At 34.2% G+C, this 23,811-nt stretch overlaps 1 non-coding gene across 1 annotated transcript; it reads left to right on the top strand.

The window, feature by feature from the left end:
* Window positions 1-6,970: 6,970 nt before the first annotated feature.
* Trnaf-gaa (transfer RNA phenylalanine (anticodon GAA)) lies at window positions 6,971-7,043 on the top strand. Its single transcript has one exon. It is a non-coding gene; the product is annotated as a tRNA-Phe (tRNA).
* The last annotated feature ends 16,768 nt before the right edge of the window (window positions 7,044-23,811 follow it).

Genomic DNA, 23,811 nt, shown 5'->3' with positions numbered 1-23,811 from the left:
GTCAGTTTATTTTTTGAAGTATGTGTTTTAAGGTATTGCACCCCTAATGGGCACCATTTCAAACAACAATCAGCTTGCTAATTTCTGAATGTGTATCATTTCCTGGATTCAAAAACAAATTTTAAAAGAAATTTACCATCAAATAACAATTTAATTTGAATTACCCTACCCCCATTTCGGAATTGTCGATAAAAACGACATCACCCGAAAGTCAAGAACAATTCTTTATTTCATTTATTTTTAAACATTTTGTAATAATTTGGTATCAGAGAAGCAAGAAATATATTTGCTTTCAGAAATAATACATTATTGATCACATCACCAACAAATAAAGGCAAACTTAACTGAAATAGCCATATGGTATTTCAATTTTTTAACATACTGTTTTGACCGCGAAAAAATGGAACATCGATGTTTAAAAACAAAACTAACAAGTTCTGTAAATGCACATGACTTGTTCTGTGTTAATAATTATCTTTATTTTTATTTGGAACAATATGCCATAACAACAATATCATATGTTTAAACGTCTCATTTAAAAAAAAACACTCTAAAAGTTTGTAATTCTCAACCACCTATTTCAGCCGTGCCTGCAAGTTATGAAATCGTCACAGAAGCTATTATTTATGTGTAAAAATGTATTTAATTTCTTTTTAATGAAAATACTATATTAACTTTTGTAAAAAAATGTTAGCTAATGAAAACAATGAATAAAAAAAAATTGTGCTTCTGGCTGGATGCGAACTACTGTCTTGAAACCCTCAAATGATTTAAAGTCCTGTGCCTAACAACATAGGCTAAAGCATTAAAATTTCAAGTGAAGGTTTTCATTAGGGATGGGCTACCTTAATATACATGTAGTTTAAAAATACCGAATATAACTTTAAAAGCTTTATACAGTAGTTTACTTTAACACTATTCTCCAATGACAATTATATACAGCCAAATATAAAACAAACAAAACAAAAAACAACAACCTGCTTTTATAAGGAATAATAACCAAAATATTTATTTGTTTTGGCCTTAGTGGGGAATGAAGACAACGACATTCACTATCGCGTCGCTATTAAATACTGATAATAAGTACACCTATATATAATAAAACGTACACGGTAACACCAATTGAAATAAGGTTCCTTTCACTGAATGATTTTATAAAATTTGGTTATTCTAATCTTTTTAAACCGAAAGTAGAGTTCAAAGTTCTCGTTTAACTCTCATTATCAAGCAAGGTATGATTAAAAAAAGTTCCCATGTCGGCAATTCTAAAGTTATACAAGTTAATAAGAGTAATAAGTTAAAAGTTAATAAGAGTAATACACAAATATTTACCTCGATTATAGTCGAACTTCAAAACTTACTAACCAGGAAGTAGTTTGATCATTCTATCTGGTATGAAGTCGTGATAGGGGAAACCACCGCACCAAATACCTTTGATAAGGGAGAGTACTCTCATTAAACCAGTAGTCTTAAACCAGACATTTGCATCCAAATAAATGCTCGCTTGAAATCTTTCAAAACAGTGGTGACGCTGATAAACACATCTAATGACAGTGGTAAATAATAGTAGTGACAGTGGTGATTACATCTAGTGTCAGTGGTTGATGCATATAGTGAAAGTGGTCAAAATAGCTAGTAACAGTGGTCAATACATCTAATGACAGTGGTGAATACATCTACTGACAGTGGTGAATACATCTAGAAACAGTGGTGAATAAGTACGGTGACAAAGGTGAATACATCTAGTGTCATCTAGTGACAGTGGTAAATAACTCAAGTGACAGTGGTGAATACATCTAGTGACAGAGGTGAATACATCTAGTGACAGCTGTTCATAATTCTAGTGACAGTGGTGAATGCATCTAGTGTCAGTGGTTTATGCATATAGTGACAGTGGTCAAAATAGCTAGTAACTGTGGTGTATACTTCTAGTGACAGTGGTGAATACATCTAGTGACAGTGGCAAATACATTTAGTGACAGTGGTGAATACATCCAGTGACAGTGGCGAATACATCTAGTGACAGTGGTGAATAAGTATAGTGACAAAGGTGAATACAGTTAGTGACATCTAGTGACAGTGGTGAATACATCTAGTGACAGTGGTAAATAAATCTAGTGACAGAGGTGAATACATCTAGTGTTAGAGGTGAATACATCTAGTGACAGTTGTTCATAATTCTAGTGACAGTGGTGAATACATTTAGTGAAAGTGGTAAATACATCCAGTGACAGTGGTGAATACATTCAGTGACAGTGGTGAATACATCTAGTGGCAGTGGTGAATACATCTAGTGACAGTGGTGAATACATCTAGTGACAGTGGTGAATACATCTAGTGACAGTGGTGTATTCATCAAGTGACAGTGGTGAATACATAAGTGAAAGTGGTGAATACATCTAGTGACAGTGTTGAATACATCCAGTGACAGTGGTGAATACATCTAGTGGCAGAGGTGAATACATCTAGTGACAGTGGCGAATACATCTAGTGACAGTGGCGAATACATCTAGTGACAGTGGTGAATACATCCAGTGACAGTGGTGAAAACATCTAGCAACAGGATCCTATTATGTCAAATCTACATAGTATCCAAAGCAGGGAGGGGCGGGGTCAATGTAAAGTATGTACGTAACCCGGGCATGCCCGCGCAAAATTATTCCGCACATTTCATTAATTTTTGGCAATGGGATTGCCATCATAATACACATATACGTAGGTCATATTAAATAATTAAACTTATTAATTTGAGCGTTGTCCGGGAATGTAATGTAATACAGGTTTCAATTAAATAATGATATAAATGTAAATTGCCATAAAGAAAGAAATTCAATGATTTATTTTAAAATGATTGTCAATTCCATTCGAAAAAGGGCATTAGAAAAACACGTTCGGCATGTAAGGTGGTAGGGATGGAGCCGATGGGCGGGGTAGGGGATCATTTAATAAAGAAGCTGATAGAACTATTTCACTGTTACACTTCCATGTATACAACTATCACCGTAATTTCGCTGTAGTTAATACTTATATTACCTGTTTTAATTTTCAGAGTAGGTCAGTCCACAGTCCATAGCAGAGCGGCTGGCATCGGAAGGGGCGGCCAATATTGTGAGCAGCCGGAAATAGGCGAACGTGCACAAGGCGTTCGGCGACCTCCGGAAGAAGACCCTCAAGCTTGCGGGCATCGTCTGCCATGAAGTCAAACCGGATCACCGAACAAGACTCATTGAAAAGTACGAAGAATGGAATATGCGTGAGTTTGTGAAGATTAAAATGGCACTAAATTGTGTATTATGAAGTGGTATGACTGTGCAATTATCTCCTTCTCCGTAAGTATTTTATCTCATCTTTCATTTCAGACAGTGTCAGTATACGGAGAACTGGATCTGCTTGTTTCAAATGCAGCCGTCAATCCTATATTTCGCCCTATTATAAATGTATGTTATGTATACAAAAATGATATCCATAAAGTAATTTATATTGACTGTGAAATGTTATTGTTCTGTACCATATACATGACACAACGCTCATAACTGATAATGACGATGGTGATGATGATGATGATGTTGATGATGATGATGATGATGATGATGATGATGATGATGATGATGATGATGATGGTGGTGGTGGTGGTGGTGGTGGTAGTGGTGGTAGTGGTGGTGGTGGTTTGGGAGTGGTGTTCGTGGTGGAGGTGGTGGTGATGATGATGATTATTAAACTATAGATATACCGTCTTGTAATGGTAAGTGAAAACTACGGAGCTCACCTGAGGCTGAGCGGTTTTTCGAACTTTTAGGAATATTTATTTCATTCCTGTGGGTGAGGAATTAGGAGGCGGTCGTCTCATAGACAAGCCTCCCTCTGTGTTTCTTAAATCAATAGAATAAATTACACAAACACAAATCTTCTAATGGGCAAATACAATGTGTCGGTTTGTCGATATACTTTAATAGATTGAATCATCGACGAGATATAGAAATCTACTGAACACAATTGAATCCAGCTCGGAATGCATTACAGACATACGCAGACATTTATCTGACAGAATCCTCCTAAGTCAAGATTAAAACTATGCAATCATATCAAGTCGGTGATATAACCATTTTTAAAGGGGATGTCACAGTTAATCGGTAAATCACGCCAGTTGATGCTTTGAGAAAACGATTATTTTCCGACGTACTTCTAGTCCTCTTAGACTAGTAGGCTGACAATGTCGCAGTTAAATAAAATATGTTTATACGTTTTAAATATTGAGACACAATTTACATTCTCTGGCAACATAACAATAAACGGCTTAGACATTTAGAAAATAAACTACCCCCATGCTCTAAACAATTATAATCGAAAACATTCTAATGCGTATCTGATATTTTACTCAACCTTAGGAGTTTAAAAGCATTATCCGTATTGATTGGAGACGTATCACTCTGCTGAATTGTGATCTCAGCTTTATTAGGTATAAGATATTAACATGTTTGTTTAAATATTCATGTGGATATGATGAATGGCCAAGCAATTCTAAATATGTAAAATTATTTCGCCCAATAAAAATTATGTATAACATTTTATGTTTCGCAAGCATCATGACATTCAAATAAAAACAACAGTATGTTACTGTTTTCGTTTGATTTTTAATTACGATCAATGCCAAAATCTGTGAGGATTCTGGGTACTGTGTTCCTCATAAAAATATTATCCATTCGATATTCTCTTGAGTAAGGTCGACGAGTCGCCTACTACGCATAGGCGGCTGGCCGTTTTCTTCATCCTCTGAGTCTAATTCCGCCGCTATGCGGTCCCAACAATCCAGTCTCTGTGCATGACCTGGTATCGAGTAGAACCTGGTACACGCGCAAGACCAGGTACAGGCGTGGGACCGGGTACAGCGCAAGACGATGTATAGGCGCAGAACCTGGTACACGCGCTAGACTAGGTACAGGCGTGGGACCTGGTACAGCGCAAGACGTGGTATAGGCGCAGAACCTGGTACACGCGCACGACTAGGTACAGGCGTGGGACCTGGTACAAGCGCAAGACGTGGTTTAGGCGCAGAACCTGGTACACGCGCGGGACTTGGTATAGGCGCACGACCTGGTAAATGCGCGGGACCCGGTACAGGCGCAAGACGTGGTAAAGGCGGAGGGCCTGGTATACGCGCAGGGCCTCATAGAGGGGCAGGACCTCGAATAGGCGCCGGACCTGATATTTGCACGTACGGCGTTAATACAGCATAAACGCAGGAAAAATGCGATCAATCCTTAAATAATCTTCTTTTATAAATATAAGGTGTTCATCTAATACGGACTCTGAAGTTGGATATTGCCGTTACCACAAACTAGTATGCATTATGTTTACACAATGCCAAAATTGTTTTTGTCACTGTTATGTATATTTTTAACTTTGTTATCCGATTTATACCTGATGGCAGGATTGGTACTATTTTCATATGAAGCGACCAGTTTCGATAGTTTAACGGACATGCGGTCTCGGAGTTGCTTCACTGTACCACTTCTATAAAGTTCTTGTGCTGGCTCAGGAAGTGGTTCCAGGTTCTGCCTGACGCCATCAATTACATCAGCCCATCGACTTGGGTGTTCCCGGTAGGAGTTAAAAATAATTACCGTCTCTTCTTTAGAGACTCTTATAAATGCTTTTTTGCGTTGAAACAAAGTGCCTGTAAAGTAAACCAATACATATATTTGCTTGTCCTTAATAGCGTCATACGTTTCATACAGGTGAGGTTCAATCGAAATGAAATGTGACGAGATAATAATGTACTACACAAATATTGTTATTACTTGTAAACATTGAAACTGAAGGTTTAAATTTGTCAACAAGTTTACATATTTACAGTGGTAAGTAACTGAAAAGAATGATATATAAAGTAAAATAAAATAACGTGAACAAAACACATTTCTTAACAGTATTTATTATTTTCCTTTTTATGAAAATATAACACATGTACTTTGTATTGGCTACAATATTCTAGTACACGTAAAACCCCTGCAATTTAATTACTAATTCGTTAAGGTGTATCTTAACGTTCTTAATGGACCTGTTGACAGATTTGACCAAAAGTTTTGTCTGTTTATATAATATATTGTAAAAAATCTTAAAATCTTGATGTGTTTTACATCAGCGTTATAAAAACAAAATTATAAAAACAACACATGTCCGAAGCGGGCATTATTATTATTATTATTATTATTATTATTATTATTTGTATCGTTATTATTCTTTTTATTATCTTTAGTAGTAGTAGTAGTAGTAGTAGTAGTAGTAGTAGTAGTAGTAGTAGTAGTAGTAGTAGTAGTAGTAGTAGTAGTATATGATATTTTATCATAATTATCATAATAATTTGGAAAAAAAAAAGTTTCTCTGCGGGTTTGTGGTCTATAGTTCGACAAGTTTGAGAAAATTCCCATAAATCCTCAATAATTTATCGCCATCCGACATCCAATGGATGGGGTTAATAGCACTATTTATGTAAGCCATGGTACGGTTGAAAATGAGGAACCAAAGGTCTAGATACTCCTCCGTGGCGAGGGGGTTGTACACGACCATTGTACGGTACGGCAGCCATGTGACCATAAACACAAACACGATCACTACGAATTAATATTCGAACAACCTGTAAATAGAGGAAAACCACCTTTGTTTTATCATGAAATTTTATATCAGACAAAGCAGGGTTTTTAACATTAAATAAATAATCATAAAAGTGAAAGGATATTTTCTTAATGCAGTGTCAACAAAACTTAACGTACTATGTAACATTTGTCGAGATTGAATGTGGTTATGTATCAAGTCCAACCCCCAGATCCATATCCAATTCATTTTGCAGTACCTGGGATACAAAGTATTGTGTCAATCGCATTGCAATTTTAGTTGCAATTAACTTAAAAAAATATTCCAAAAAGTCATAGGATATTTTCTTAACAGATTGTCATCAAACTTGTAACATTTATCAGCCGGAATAGCTCAGTTGGGAGATCGTTAGACTGAAGATCTAAAGGCCCCCGGTTCAATCCCGGGTTCCGGCACGAACGGAACATAGTTCGGCGGCTGATCAGATTTTAATCATTTACCGATTACGTTAAGTACGGTTGTTCACATTCATGTAACAACAATATTACAGTATGACGAGTAAGACTCAATTTTATTTATATTAATAATTTTACGCGAACATTCACGATCTAATGTTATTCTCGATAAGAACAAGGTCAATATTTAGGAAGTTTAAACTTGTAATATTTATATTTACGTTCTTTGCATTGTTTTGAGAAATATATTTATCAAAACAATCGAATAGAAACATATTAAATATACGACGTTTAGTGCTAAATGGAACTTGTAAACGTGTACCTGATGCTAAGATGTCGTGCAACACATTCATCTAGTCAATGAAAGCTAGTACAAAACAACGTAATTAATCCGTTGTTCAATAATAAAACTTGTGCAAGAACGATAAGGAAAGTCATCAAACAGCACTCTTAGAAATACCTTTGGGCCATTGTGTGCCATTGTTATTGGAAGTATTACGAATCACAAGTTTTACGAAGTAGGACAAATCTCAGATCTAAAGCTCTCTACTGAAAACACACACACAATTAACTTGACAATGATAGATTGTGAATTGAGAAAAAAATATACTGATCGTAATTGATAATTTTTCACAAGTTTAGTTCAAGCCTAGAATTAAGATTATAGTTATGTAAATTGAATGCCATGAGTTATTCAGTCACATGGTAATACTTCAGGTATTTGTAATTCTCTCGCACATATATATTTATTACAGAGCCTTGCGGTGTTGATTAAAATATTTGAACATTTTAAAAAGATCTGAGGTTATAAATTTATTTGATTTTGATAGCAGGAACAATAAACTCGTAATAAATATGTTTGAAAACATTATTCTGCTCCTTATTTTAAGGTTTACATGCAGTAATAACATTGTGGCAAAGAATAAAGCCCAACCAAGAACTTGATTTATTCTGCTTCTCATCGTAACAGTATATTGTCTAGCTATTTTTATTATGTTTTGTAACAAGGGATATTCAAAGTAAAAATACGATATCTATTACGGAGGTCTGTAATGTCTGCATTTAGCTAAGCCGTTGCTAAAATAAAAGCAACGTACAATTAAAAAAATATAAGAAAAAAGTTTATAATGTCGAACATGGAACGTTGTATTTAAAAACGCAACCCAAGTTGTTCAAACGATGACTCAATAGTTATGTAATAACTACCATTAAAAAGAAGAGAAAACATTTGAACTAGAGCTATGTTTCAAAATCATTACTAAATAGTGGATAAAAATGCAGACATCTATATCATATCAAAATTATTTATCAACCAAACTGACAATGGTTGTGTGCGTATCATCATGTGAAAATGTACTTATCTTCCTTATATACAAATCAAAACAATCAGGTACACCAATATTAAAGGTAGGATTGTCCTACACAATGCATTAGTTTTATCCTAGCCATTAAGTTATTTCAAAGAACCAGAGAGCAAAGGTCAACACCCACGTCCGTTAATTGTTTAATAGCTGAAAAAGCGGCATGAATTGACCATTATCAATGCTACAGCTATATTCGGTGTCTTTTCAACATTATTATGGCAAGCGTTAAAATATATTAAGACAATTGCTTTATTATTATTGCAAGTGTTTTGACATATTAAGACATTTGCACCATTATTTCGGCATGTATTCAGGTATATCTAGACATTTGCATCATTACTCTGTCACATCTGATGGGAAATGTAGACATTTAGACATTTTTACCATTATAATTGCAAGTCTTAGGATATGTTTCACTATAGAAGATTGTCGACCAGGGCAGAAATGGTGAAATGATAGAGTGTGTCATTGGGTGATTATTTCCAAACAATTGGACGAGTGTACGATGTCGGTCAAAAAATCATTCCTTGTTAATAACAGAATGTGCTGTATGTAACAAAAAAAGGCTTGGTCTGCATTTTTGTATTTTATTTTCTATCTGTTACAATATATAACATAATTTAGATGACGACAGCTAAGAAATCACTCTTTGCAATTCACAAAATTGGCAGAAATTTGCAAAGATTCCATATACATGTATTAGATTGACGATGACCAGAAATGTGTTGAATGTAATAACTGATTAGAGTGGAATGGCAATGACCAGATATGCCACAAATTGACCGCGTGTAATAAGAAATGCGACCACTTTCGGCTCTTTAACTCTTTCTAAAGGACAACCGTTTTCCTATTTACAGATAAACGTGTTTCATCCCTATTGCTTTAAGCCCATTCGTTACGGTAATCGAACGCATAATTAAGCTAAGTGGATTGTTATGTTCATGTCATCAGCATACGTCTTCTAGGGAGTATTGCTATAGTGATTTGACGACATCACATTGGTTTGCAACAACGGACGATGAAAGCTTAAAGAAATCCGAAATTGAATAAGGTATTCCAGTGAAAGGTTGTCCATCTATAAGCGGCAGTATCACTCGGGAATGGTGTGATTTTTTTATAAAACAATATTCATCATAATTATTATGTACTGTAAAAAATATATATTCGGAATTACATAAACAAGCCCGAACTCACACACTATTACTTGGCATCAAATGTTTGAACCTTTGAGGGATTGTGCTAACTTTGATCACTGTGCGTGTGTATAATTATATATTAGTAATGAACTATTTCATCAGCTATTCCTGTTACTGCATCTAGGTATCAATCAGAGACACTGCGATGTGGTCTCTCAAAATGGACATAAATGCTGAATTGCAACGAGAAAAAGAACCCTGCTTGTGAGAATATATCAGCTTTTGTCTACATCAACTAGTAAGTACGAAATTAAGCATTGCCAACATTAAGACCGCCTTTCAAACGTGCCTTCAATATAAACGGGTCCTTCGTCTGGAGTCATATAGTTTGAGGCTGAGAATGTATGCAATAGTTCTTTCTGCAAGCAAGAGTGCCATGACAGTATGTCTTCTTTATAATGGAAAACGGTCATGAGGGAAAACAGACGACAATTCCTTAAAGTGGTTGAAAAGGATTGAATTATTACTTTATTCCATTTCTATACATGAACTAAGGTCAATGCAGACATCAAATATGTTTTTGACATTATCAAAGAATGCCTGTAAGCAACAGACTTCTTTTTATAATAGCAACATACTTCTTTACATAAGAGCAATAAAACAGCTGAATGACAACAGTATTTTATTAAACATGTTCAATTGAATGAACATTTACCTTTGTCATTTCTAACGCTTGGTGTAAATAATGTATGCGAAATTGGAAACAGTTGGGTAGCAAATGCATGTGTTAGATTACTCTGGGAGTGTCCGTGGCTAATGCAACATCATTTAATTCTCAAATAAACATAGTGAAGATAAGATAATGTTCGCCTTCATTTAAAATTAGTGTTGAGTCAGGTAGATTTTATAACAAACGGTTGTCTTGCAATTTGAGAGTTTACCTGCAAACTGTATGATTCTTTTCGTGTTTTAAGGTAAAGGGAGCCGTAAGCATTTATTTGATTACATTTATATTGAGTGCCATCTTTTTATGGTCTCACTTTAAAGGTTGAGGACATTCAGAAGGTAACGGGTTAAGCATATCTCCGATTAAATGCGAAAACTGAATAACGGTTGGATATCTCCTCATCAAATACAAATGAATGTCATTTATCAATGTTTCTGGGGGTGGTTGGTGCAATAAAGTGGACGGATATGAACACAATCTGATATATCTTAATTGAATTCCGTACAAATTAATGTTAGGCCAAGTTCCTCACATTAAGCTCCATGCATCATTTGGACCAAATTAGGTTTTTATTTCAGTTAGTTTCGTGTAGTAGGCGAAAACATTTATGCTTTTTAGTGAGGCCAGATTTTGATAGGAACATGGGACATTTTCCAAAAAGGAATACAGAAGGAAATTTTCCTTCTCTAAATTTAAAGAAAAAGCTAACAGTATTACTGCACCAAATTCTAGAAAATGTTCAAGAAAATGTTCTCAGCGATTTCATTTGAATTCATTTGATGCAAGCTAGAGGAGATGCAAGATTTACGATGTCAAAAATTACAAATTCTTGATTTTTTCATTAAGATATTTTAAGACTAAGACTCCTGGATAGTAACGCTTTTGCAACAGATGGTCAGGGCCGTGTTACTCAAATAGGAAATCAGGGAATAAAAAGGTAAGAAAAATAGCATAAACATACTTTTCAGGACAAATAGAGGGTATTGAACATGTTCGTTTATTAGAATTTGAATTATTTCACTTAGTTGAAAATTCTCACTTCGAAGCTTTATGAATACGGAACCCAGATGTGGACTGTTTAGAAAACAACCTTGCCACACGGCAGCAACATGATACCACTATATAACAAAAGTGTTCTCGTATCTATCCAGGAATTCATTGCGTATAGGCGGAATGATAGGTATTAGAGTTTTCTATTATTCTCGCTGTTTGGTTAGGGTATCAGAAACCGAAAGCTTAAAATAGGCTAGTAAAAAAGCAGATTTTTGTACTTCAAGCACGACTATTTTGTGGAAAGGTCGAAGTAGTGTCATAGCCTTGGTGTCGTTATTGTCAGCACAATCTATTGGGGATGCATGTACGCAGACATAATAATATTGTACATTGCAAATTAAAAATTTATTCAATCATAAATTTGTCACAAGGGTTGCCAGAAATGCAAATTGCAAATTAAAGCAAAACAAATAAAAAAATGTTAAAATATTGCAGTACATGTCATACGACTTGTTCGACTGAAAAAAAAACACTCAAACAGATGAGTGTTGGAATTCATTCCGCAGCGCTTTTGTTACTTCTAATATATTTCTTAAATTTTCTCCTATACCAAGTTCAAATTTCCCAAAAGGACTAATTTTAAGTTATAACAACACGCTATAAAGTTGTTACCAAATGGCTTCAGTGTTTAAGATTGAAACACACGATATTTGCTTTCAGATTTAAATCATATTATGATGCCTTCCTGTTTGATTGTTTCATGCTCGTGCCCCGGTACGTGCGTGCTTGCGGGCGTGTTGTGTGTGCGTGTGTGTGTGTGTGTGTGTGTGTGTGCGTTATTGTGGATGTCCGTGCGCGCGTGCGAGCGCATGTGCTTGTGCATGCGCGCGTGCGTGTGTGTGAACTTGGGTTTTGATAACCATCCAAGGCGGTGGGTTTCGACTTCCAGGGCTTGTCCCTATAAGTTTTACTGCGATTTCGAGCCCAACTCAGAACGTTTCTAAATATGTGATGGAGTAACAGTTGACAATTATAAAGACGATCATACGATAATAACGAAACTTATGTAAATGTCATCACAAACAGTTTGTTCGCAACATTGATTCCCTTAAGAATTGTATTCATTTAATTTTCAAACCCGATAGAACCCGTTTAAAACTGATATTTTCTGAATAATCTCAAAGATGCTTAACTTTACCTCGATTTGTTTTTGCCATGACTGCTGGAGCTCAAAATTGCATTGTTACGGAATTTTGTTACACGAATAGTGTGTAGATTTCATAAAAATTACATTGAATAATAATATTGTGGATGATATGTTTGTATAGTGACTATTTCTGCGAGTTGATATTTTTTAAATTCTTAGTTAATTTGCAGATGGTTTCGTTTCGTTCAAACGGCATCATTAAACAATTCAATTTTAGTCTGAATATTTAAGGGTGCACATGGAAAACTTTAAGAAAGCCTTACAGTCATAACATACGGCTTCGATTTATCGGAAACTGGAAACATTGTTATACGATCATTTTTGTCGTGTTCCATTATAGTTTACTCAAAAGACTTGTTTAATTAGGACGATGTCACCAATCTGAATATTGAGTGATGATACTTAATAGCATATATCGGGAGTTACATCATGTTACACGAATTAAATGACACAAGCATGCTGTAGACAAGTAAAAACAAAACACTCGTAGGAGAAAGTGGTTTAGTGATTGAAAGTTATCACTGCTTCTGTAATGTCATTTAAAGATCCAGAGACTTGAATAGTGCCACGGATGCTTTTACAGTGAATTGCTCATTTTGAAATTTCTTAATGTAGCCCAACTATTCGAAACCATTAAAAGTGCATAAAGGCATGTCAGTGACTCCTTAAATTATGTTTATGTCTTCTGTAACCAGTGTGGATAAATATTTCCCCGAAGAAACTCATTTGCATCAGGTAATAACGCCTTTGCGTGACTAAAATATTACACCATCAACAACAATTAGTAAAAGACGTTTTATCTAAAAGGGTTGACCCAGTTATATTTGAATTGCAAATGCAAGGAGGAATACTCAAATATTTAAAAACAAAATTACAAATTGACCTGTTTGCGGCGTTTGAGATGGCAAATGATGTAAATGTCAAAACATGAAAATACAGAAAAAGGTAGAAACAACACACGAATCACAAACATGTTTAAGTGTAACATTACTTATTGTCGACCATAATGTGCAGCAATTAAATTCCGCGTTTTATTTATTCATCAATAAAAGAAAACAAATCAAATGACTGAAACTATTTTATTTCCCCAAATATATTTAACAGTTTTGTCGTGTTTGTCGTTTTCTTCCATAGATCGGTAATTTTATCGATTCCTGTTTATCGAATGTTTGTTGCTGCAATTAATTATCACTCGCCCGTTCGTAAAATATCACTGGCTGATGGAAATTATCAGAGACAAAGGCGTTTCTCATAGCTACATATCAAATTAATAAACTATGTATATATAATCATGTGCTTGCTCGACATACATAGTTAATATTAAATGAAGCATGTAAGTTAGACGATATCGTTTCTAAATATTCACTTCCTAAATAATAAACCAAACACAAATAACATATTACCAATATTTTCTTCACTATTTTTTTTTGTAGCGAATTTGGTGGCCTAGCATTGAAAAATCTGCAATACTCATTTATAAACGCATTTCCTTATGAATCTGAATTTAACTATAATTTGTTTACATTAGCGGATCCTCGTATTTAAATAAATTCATTTTTGAACGGCTCACTAAATTGGATTGTATAAATTAAACTGTTCCCGAGTGCCGTTATAACTCATTAATCTTGCTTTGAATGTCGATTGTTTAGATAAATGTCTCGGACATTGAATATAATCTCACACACCCTACGTAAACACAGTCGCTTACCTTAAAGAAAATAATTTAGACCTTTTTAGACCTTGTTACAAATACTTTGGTTGTAATTATTCAAGCAATCTTTTCTTCCAAGAATCATTCGTGTCGGTGCCAATAACATCGGAAACGTTTTAATGTGGACGCTCGTCATTTCAATAACCGATAAACAGAACATAAGGTTTACGTAATCTGAATATTGTTCACTGAGAACATCGTGACAAATATTTTTCCAGAAAGTTTTTCTGAAAAGATATCAGATTGTCGGCGACATAAGAAAAAACAACACGGAAGCAAATCTCGTTAAAAAAACAACATTTCAAAATAAATACAGTGCATCGTCTTCGGATGAAAATAGTCGTATACACAAGCCATATATTTGATCCATTTAGCATCTTTGATCATATTTACATTTTTCTTAAGTACCAAGTTAACCACGAATATTATGGAAGATCAAATAAAAAAACAACATCTTTTACGAATTGATTCAGCCATTGAAAAGAAATATGTCACTCGTAATTAGGTCAAGAAGATTAAAAGAAGAAGCAGTTAAAGTTTCAAGCATTTTTGTTATTAGGGAAAATCAGAAGGGTATGTCCGGTATCCTGAAACAAACGCCTAAATTCTGTTAAATTCTGATTCTGACTCGTTTTTCTTTATCATAGAGCCTTTCATATTTTGTACAAAGACTTAATACTTTACTCAGAGTTAAAACTAATAAAGTTTTACTGAATACTCAGGTTAAATGATAGTACAAGCTCTTTGTTATAATTGAACAGACGAATAAGAAGTAATTCATTATTACCATCCTGAATCCCACAGTTTAACAGCAAGTGAAAAATACATAGGTGTTTATAAACGGCGAACATGCCAAGTCGTTAAAACGTCATAATATATTAGAAGAACAGTGATGTGTAATTTTGACATGCTTCAGCCGGACACTGTACATTCCTTTTTATATTCTATCCAGTATTTAAAGCGAGAAATGTATGACAAATATGTTACTAGTTTTCTTGCCCATCATTCTTAGTTTAATTATTCATAAGTTGAATGGGCTTCTGCGTTAACATTTCTAATCATTGAACCTACGTTTAGCATAGTTATACTAGTCCTGATAAGTGAAACCACTTACATGTCCGGCTGAAAAATGTTTGAAAGATTGATAAACATTCTGTGCCGTAAATTCAAGTGGAATGTATACAATGCAACACATTACTCGTCTTTGATAAAAAGATACCTGTCCAATGCATATTTATTGTGTGAGTTGCTTTCTCCTAAATACATAGCCGAGACGACAACTGACTGAACCATCATAATAACACAACTGCGGTAATGCTTGCGATGAATTTACGATGCTTATTTAGACCTGTCAGCAGAAACCAAACATGTCATTTGGCATGATATATTTCATACAATATTGCCGTTTGAAAGATAAGTATCATCTGAACCAGCTATACAAGTATATACTTTACGACTTTGGCTAGACTTAGCAATCTAAATAAATTAGTTTGGACGGAGCAGTTTCCACATTTATTTCAACTAATAGTTTCTCCTAAATTGCTCGCATATTGGTTAAGAAATGTAGTACTTTCATGTGTATGAAAATGTGTGTTTTCAAGTTATGATGTAATGGCTTCATACTTTAAAGGTTAATCATCTAAAGTAAATACAAGAATTATATAACAGTCTTTGTACAAACAATGTCGATCTTTGAAAATGTAATACACATAAAAGGGAGTAAATCTGGAAACAGTGACATCTGAAACTTGGTAACTTTTGCTGGCGATTTTTTTATAATTGTTTCTAATTGTTTTCTGAAATCGTCTAGACCTATTACCAATATTAACTAGAAGCATTTTAGTTTAAATAGATCACCCTCAAATTGACCATGCTATGTTTTTTTTTAATTTGAAGTACTATTTGCATTCAATTCATTGAAATTTTCCTAGAAATATTACGACTATTTAGATCCGATACCAAGAAATATTACGACTATTTAGATCCGATACAAGAAAATTCATTAGACATCAAGTAATTTGCAATACGCTGCATTTGCTAATGGTGGTTTCTAATCAAATCACACAAATAGGTCTAGACACATAATTTATGTTTACCATAATGATACGATTAGTTTTAAATGTCGCTGGTCATATTAATAATAAATAATAATATATGAAATACTTTATTCTTCTTGATTGTACTAAATAAAACAAACTTTAATGTTAAAACACCTTTTTAATATTGCTTCAAAATCTTAGAAAATCGACTTAATTACACAATGACTTATTAATAAGAAGTTTTTGAATACGGCATCTGCTGTTTACATACCTAGGATGTGGTTTAATTTCCGAAGGATCTCTCTTCGAGAACGAATCCACTTAATGAAAACAAAGTTAATGATGTTTTTGAATTAAAAGAAAGGTGGTCAGCACATAAAACTTAAAACTCCAAAAGATATGTAAACCTGATATATACCTGATTTCATTCACAGTTTCAAATTATTGCATTTATTATCTGCCGTACATGGCTCTGGTCTGTTCTGGTCACTGACGATTGTTTTTGCATTCCATGTGAAGGTAACAGACGCCCGATACATGTACATTTCGTTCCGTTTTTTTCTTGCGTTTTCTTTTACATATTGTTTTAGCGCTGTAACAATTTGCCTCATGTAAGATATCGTGTCAATGTATATGTTGCATCACCGTATTATTGGCCTAAATTCGATTTTCTTGGCGACATTTAATAATAACATAGTTAAATAGTTACATCAAGTGCGTGTACGACCGAAATCAAGGTAAAATCTTTCGATGCGATTCATTCTTTGATGCTATGCAAATGTTTTATAAGATCACAAATATTACCTGACTTGAATTCAATATTGAAAAGAAAAATATCTAAATGGACGCTGCTTTACACGCCAATTCAGTGAAATTTATAAGCAGCCAACATATCAAAAGCAATTTTTAACTGCTTCAACATGATTTAACAAACTCTGAAATGGAAATCATTAGTCTGCATACAACTGATTATTTTAAACTGATAACTTAAATGCATCGGCTCACTATCATTTCAAGCTATGTAAGATGCGTTTTACAATAATTGATTAAATAATGTTGGTCCAGGTACAGTTGTGAAAATTATACTAAGGAAACTACAGCGTCAGGAAGTTAAAAACCCGCTTCCTAATTTCTCGCTTTTTGCTTCGCTATCTACGGACTTAATAAAATCCCAGTAAACCCAAAATACAGCAAAACCGTAAGTGTGTTATCAATTATGGTAAACTTAAAATTAATACTTCTAAACAGGTGGGTGAACATATTATCGAAAACATGGTGTTTTTCTACAATTACACCGCAATTCTTGAGAGCAGACTACAAATATTCACTAAAACCGACGTAGACTAACTTTACGTGTACCCCTGTATTGCAGTGTTCAGAAACATCGTCTGCGTGGATATGTCTCATTCTTTATATGGAAGCATTTGTCAGCACAGTCAGTTTTATTTTGGACAAAAACGAGTTTTACTTGCTTAATCTTTGTCTAAGCCAGAAAAAACACCTGTCAAATTATATCGTTCGTTTAAATCAACATCACGTTATAAAGAAATGACGTATATTTAAGCAGTCTTTTATATAGTTGCATTTTGCTGTCGTGTGTTCGAATATGTATGTGTTTATTCCAAAAACGCTCGGAAAATCTTCAATTTGTATATTCGTACGCCGTTAAGGGCAAAGGGCCGAACCTATTTAAATCACTTTCACGCTTTTATTCTGTATCTATTTTGTGCTGTGTTACAACACTTTTTGATAATAAAAAGCGACGTTTTTTAAGTTCATATAGCTCAGGCCTGAATTATCCAACACTTTTTCAGCCAAATTACTTGCTTAAATTTGATTGGCTTTTATTGATCGTTTCTCTGTTGTATCGTTTTTTATTTTATCATATATCCCTTGGTAATGCTCCGAATTTTCGAACAAGTACGTTTGCCAACATATTTTATACGAAAAGTTCAGACTCTAATTTCAACCAAATCACACAAAAAAAAACGAAAAGAAATAACAAAAATATTTTGATCCAAAACAACTACAAATAATATTTACAATAATAATAATAATAATATCGCTAATCAAAATGGTAATTCTGAGAGTTGCTTTGATTTTAAGCAGCTTTTATCAAAACTATTTCGAAAGATTTGACTGACGGATACGTACTGTTTTGATAATATATGAAACGAATGTTATTCTGTTCTATATGTTTCCCAAATGGCATATTATGGAACTTGTTAAAAATGATTGTTAAATTCACATTTCCATTTCTTTTGCAATTTCTTTTTTTTGGCTGACCCCCAATTCAGAAGAAAGATGCGGCCAAATACATTAGATGTTGTATAACTGAAATTGACAACGCCAAAAAATATTTCAAAAGAAGCCATCAGCTCAGCTATATTGATATGGGGAGAATTCCCTGTGCTGTCTTGAAGTATTTTATGTTTTTAGCATTTTCAGATTTTGTGTCTTTCCTTGTGACATGAAAGTACTTGTCACTTACTCATACTAACATTTACACTTGATTTTCTAAACGATAAAATGGCGTTCATTTTGGTTGAACCGGTCGTCCTTTCGTGACCTCTGTAGGCGGAGGTTTACACTCACGCACCTAGGTCTTGATCTCTTATCATAAAAGTTCTTAGGGTTTACCTATTAGTTTATTGTTATTTGTTGTATTATTAATTGCCCTCAAGCCAATGCATGTTTTGATAAGATTTACCTTTTACGTTTTTTCTTTATTCATGATTGTTTGGATGAGAGTGAGGTTTGTGCACGTTAACTGGTTCCAACCCACATTAAATTTACATTTTACTGACCGTTCCAAGGCGGTACCTAACAATCCTTGATAAACATACCTAGTCTTTTATATAGTTTATATGCACTGAGCTGTTTGTGGATTTTTTTTATGTTGTCCCATGATTCTAGTTCGTGATTTCTTGTGTTTGTGTTCTTTGTCTTTTGCGTTTACCCTGTGTCATTAAACGGGGTTTTTGCTTAAATACTTGGCTACTGAGCTTGTTTCTGTAGTTGTTCACATAAGTATTGATAAACCACTAATTTTAAGATATCGATAACAATTTTTACAAATGCGAACATTATTACAACACTTGAAATTGAAAAAGAAAAGAAATGTGTAAATAAAAATGTAAATATTAGGATTGATTCTTATTTTTCGTGCGCTTTATGGAATTGCAAAACCGCGGCCGAGCATTCTTACTGCATGAACGCACATAAAATAAAAATAAATCCTTAAAGGAATTTCAATCCTTGGCTAAATGTTTATAATGTGTTATCAGGGCCTCTCAACAACGAACGTAGTACTACGATAAGGTATGATAATATCAAGGATTTTCGTTATAATTATAAGGATATCAGATGTATTAATACGCTTGTCATTTTCTCAAGCCGTTCAATAACGCCTAATTTGGATGCTAGAGAAGTTATCTCTTGTCTTTTGTTCTACAAATACATTTGAAATGGAAATCCTCGAATGTCATTCCCTGGTGGGATTTATGTTCTTAAAACTAAATATCATCGGTCTACCTATTAGCACCGACTTACTTCAATTTCCAGTCATTTAAGTGCAGAAATGCTGGTTCACATTCAACTATTTTGTTAGTTAGTAACATAACAATTAATTCAAAAGCTGTGTCTGCTGTGAAGTATCTGTAAAAAACCCAGCTTTGACCTAATAGCATATGGTGGACACTAGGTTAGCGTTATACTCTACCATCATTTTTCCACTGTCATACATTTTAAATGATCTATCGTTGTTTTTACCAAATAAACACCACACCACAAACAGTATTTCGAAGTATAGCACTGGATGAACTTGCGCTAAATGAAGCTACCGTTACGCATCATCATTATCATCATCATAATCATCATCATCATCATCATCGTCGTCGTCGTCGCCGTCATCGAGAGAGAGGTAAAGAAAAATGATTGCATTTAATAATGTTGTTTAAAAATGGAATAAAGAAATGTGCATAAAATAGCATACAAGGGTAATAAATTGTTAACTAGTCTAAATATATGGCAGTAAAATAGTTTTCATTCTTCGGCAGTTAATTTAGTCGGAATAACCATACACAACCAACACGTCTTGAAACTTTCAATCAATTCAAACAGTTAACCCCCTTTGAACCTTTATTGATCTTCACAATGATGCATGTTTAAACATTTAAGACAAACTGAACCACTGAACTGTGTTGTTTTGAACATTTATATAACACAGGATATAAAACATTAAAAAGTGTCTGGACTATCGTATATTTCGAGTGTTACTTCGAGAATGTTTGTCATATGCGTATGTTTAATTGAATAATTCGTATTTAGCACGTTCGTGCTATGAAAGTGTAATACCCAGATATTTCCTGGACGATCATACTAATATAGTTTGGACATTTCGCACCATGATCACACAACATTCATCAGCATATATAATCGAAAATTTTATAAGCTCTGAAAATATGTTCCATATCATGGACACATTTCAATCTGTCTATCCACACAAAACGACAACAGACAGTTTCATCATACCAACAGTCCCCTGGAATACTTTGTATTGTCAGTACTTTCAATAAGTTTGCAATTTGTTGGAACAATTATGAGGAAGTTGAATATATTTATTAACAAGTTCAAACTCCAGTGAACTTCTCTTTCAATGCGGTGACTCTAACATCCTAGTATAAATATTTTTTTCTGCTTGTCTTGGTTATACATGGTGGCTCCCGTTCAGTGTCCTTTTTTTAGAAAAGTCTTGTGTAGTCTTACTGTTGATATTATAATAAAAGAAACTTGAACAGTAAATATATGATTTATCATGTTTTTGACAGAGAAAATACGCCGCTTATGGAATTTTTGGATTGTTGGACAATTTTGGAAAATTGCTGAATAACTACTTAAGGAATATTAACTACATAAAATAGCAATCGCATTGCAGTAATCTGTAACATCGTTTTATCACTGTCCTTTTTCCATTAGAGGAAGCAATATTTTGCAATTATACGTTTCTTTTTTACAAAGTCGCATCTTGCTAATATTTTGTCTGAGCCAGAAAGGACACCTGTCAAGAAAACCCTCCATTGACAATAACATCACGTAATCCAGATGACGTTGATTTGTGCAATCTTAGATATATTGCATCCAGCTATCCTTTTTCTGCGAGTGTCCAATACGTTAAAGAATCTTTGTTTGGTTCTGTTGTGCATGTATTACGTTTAGTAAGAACATTTTTGTCTGATCTAAAAAGCCCCAAAACACTTGACGTTCAACTGCGCGTTTCTCTTTTTTGCAATGTCTTTCTATTAAATTAATATATATAAATATATAGGTGAATTTTAAATGAAATACCCTGGCGAAGGAAGATTATCCTTAAATGTAAGAAAGAAAATGAAAGCAGTAATTCTAGAAACGCACTATATGTGCTTACATATTCTTAACGAAAACTTTAAGCCGATTTTCCAAATTCCAAATTCGTATTTAATTGGCGCAGCCACAGTTATGAAAATGTCAAATAATGCAGAGAGAACACAACAACATTATTCAGTTTGTCTAGTTTAAACATTGCGAATTAAAGTCATGCCATTTTAAAATGCTGTCATTCACATGGTTGAAAACTACAAGCATTATTTGTTCCACCCGTTTGATCAAGATTCATTCATTATAGTACTAACATTAAAAGCTGTATGATTTGTGGCTCAGTCTGAATGTTTTCTTAGAACGTATGCAAAATATTCGAGAACGGCATTTTTCATTATTCCCATTTTTCTTATATTTAATATTCGCTTTGTCCTAAATTCAGTTATAGCGAAAAAACTATCGACCATAAAAATGATACAGCTAGTCTCATATATTGACATATATGGCACTTCTCCGGACTAGAAATACAACAACATGTATATGTAAGGTGTGCTATATACAACAATGACGTTCAGTGGGCACCACCCTCATTTCCATGTTTTTGAATGAAAAGCAGCGCTTTTGGTGCGAGCTAGGGAGTTCATTGGCGTAAGGACCTTTAGTATTTTACCATTCAGACCTTTTTTGGCAAAATTAGAGAACAATTAAAAGTGTACAAGTGAATCAAATGCTTTTCGAATCGTCTACGTTAAGAACATGGAGACGGCTACCAGACTATGTAATATATTTCTGGACCATACCTTGCCATTAAAATAAATTGTCGACAACAAAATAGACCGATCTAAAACCTGCCTGGGACTCTTCAATAATGTCATGATCTTCCGCTCATACATTCATATGGTCATTTATTATATCAGAGATAATATTATACATTACATTGATGAATGAAATGCCTTTATAAATACTCGGATCTTGCTAACAGTCCGATTTGAAGATTGGAACTTTAATACTTTCACTCCAAGAGTCCGGGGAATCACCGGTTTCTAGAATTCGACTAAATAGCATATTCATAATTGGGGTAATCATCGAACAATATACCATTTGTCATATGTATGCTATGTCTATCGATTAAAGACATCCCAAAACGATTGACCTCAGAGTTCCTACTTTTACTGGCATATCAGAATTATCTTGGTCACAACCATTTTCTCTATTGTATAAATAGTTTAAACTATCTGATGTGATTTAATCATTCAAATCTTTTGTCCGGCATTAAAATCTCACGCAAAGTACAGGTAACAGTCTGTGAATCTATGTTATAATACTGTTATATTGTTTTCAAATAGTAATATACCATTAGTCTCGACTTGAAAATTGTAAATGGTAGATCCTACTTGTGAAATCTATGCAAAGTACATCATATGTCTTTAAAATCAGTACATGACGCTTTAAAATACCCGATACATTAAGACTTTCTCGTACAAAAACGCTAACTCCTCCACTATTACGAATTACATTATAATGTTTTGTTCTAACATAGTCGAAATGAGCGTATGATAGAAACAAATCGTATTCAGATTTCAAGTTACTCCATTTTTCTTATAACCCGATGATATCAAGCTTGTTTAAAGAATTATTGCTATGCATGTCACCATCCGTTTACGATCCAGCTCAATATATCAAAGCTTTTTTTAAATTCTAGCACGTGTTTGTAGTAAATCCACTGAACCTTGGTCACGTCCCTAGTCGATCTTCCCCTCGGTTGTTACTTCGTCATCCGCGCTCCCGTCGTCAAATCGTCTGGTAGCGTTGGCATACCTCCAGTGTCCGCCCAACTGCCACGTTTGTTTCCGTCTGTCATTCATGCCATACTGTTCTCAATCTACTACGTGCACGGCCGATCACATAGATCGTCTGGTTGTCGTCATCGTAACCATAAACCGTACTGTTTACAATCAGTCTGTCCTTGCTAATAACCGCATAGTTCCGATTTGCTCGTTCGCTGACCAATCGCTTGCCCAATTCACACCTACGTGTCATGATCTACTCAGTGAAATCCTCATGTATTAAATAAGGCGTGTTTTTTTATCTATCGCTTAGCAGACGACATAATAGCATCCCTTTCTTAATATTTTGTGAATTTTACAATAATTTCACATTTTTGGCGATCTGTTGTTTGAAGCCGGTGTGCTCGTTCAATATCTTGTTAGATAAGATAATCGTAATTTGATTTAAT

The sequence above is a fragment of the Mya arenaria genome, chromosome 8 (assembly GCF_026914265.1).
Source record: "Mya arenaria isolate MELC-2E11 chromosome 8, ASM2691426v1".
In the NCBI taxonomy this organism is placed as follows: Eukaryota; Metazoa; Mollusca; class Bivalvia; order Myida; family Myidae; genus Mya; species Mya arenaria.
The sequence above is the reverse complement of the archived record's forward strand: the minus strand, read 5'-3'. Positions and strand labels throughout refer to the sequence as shown.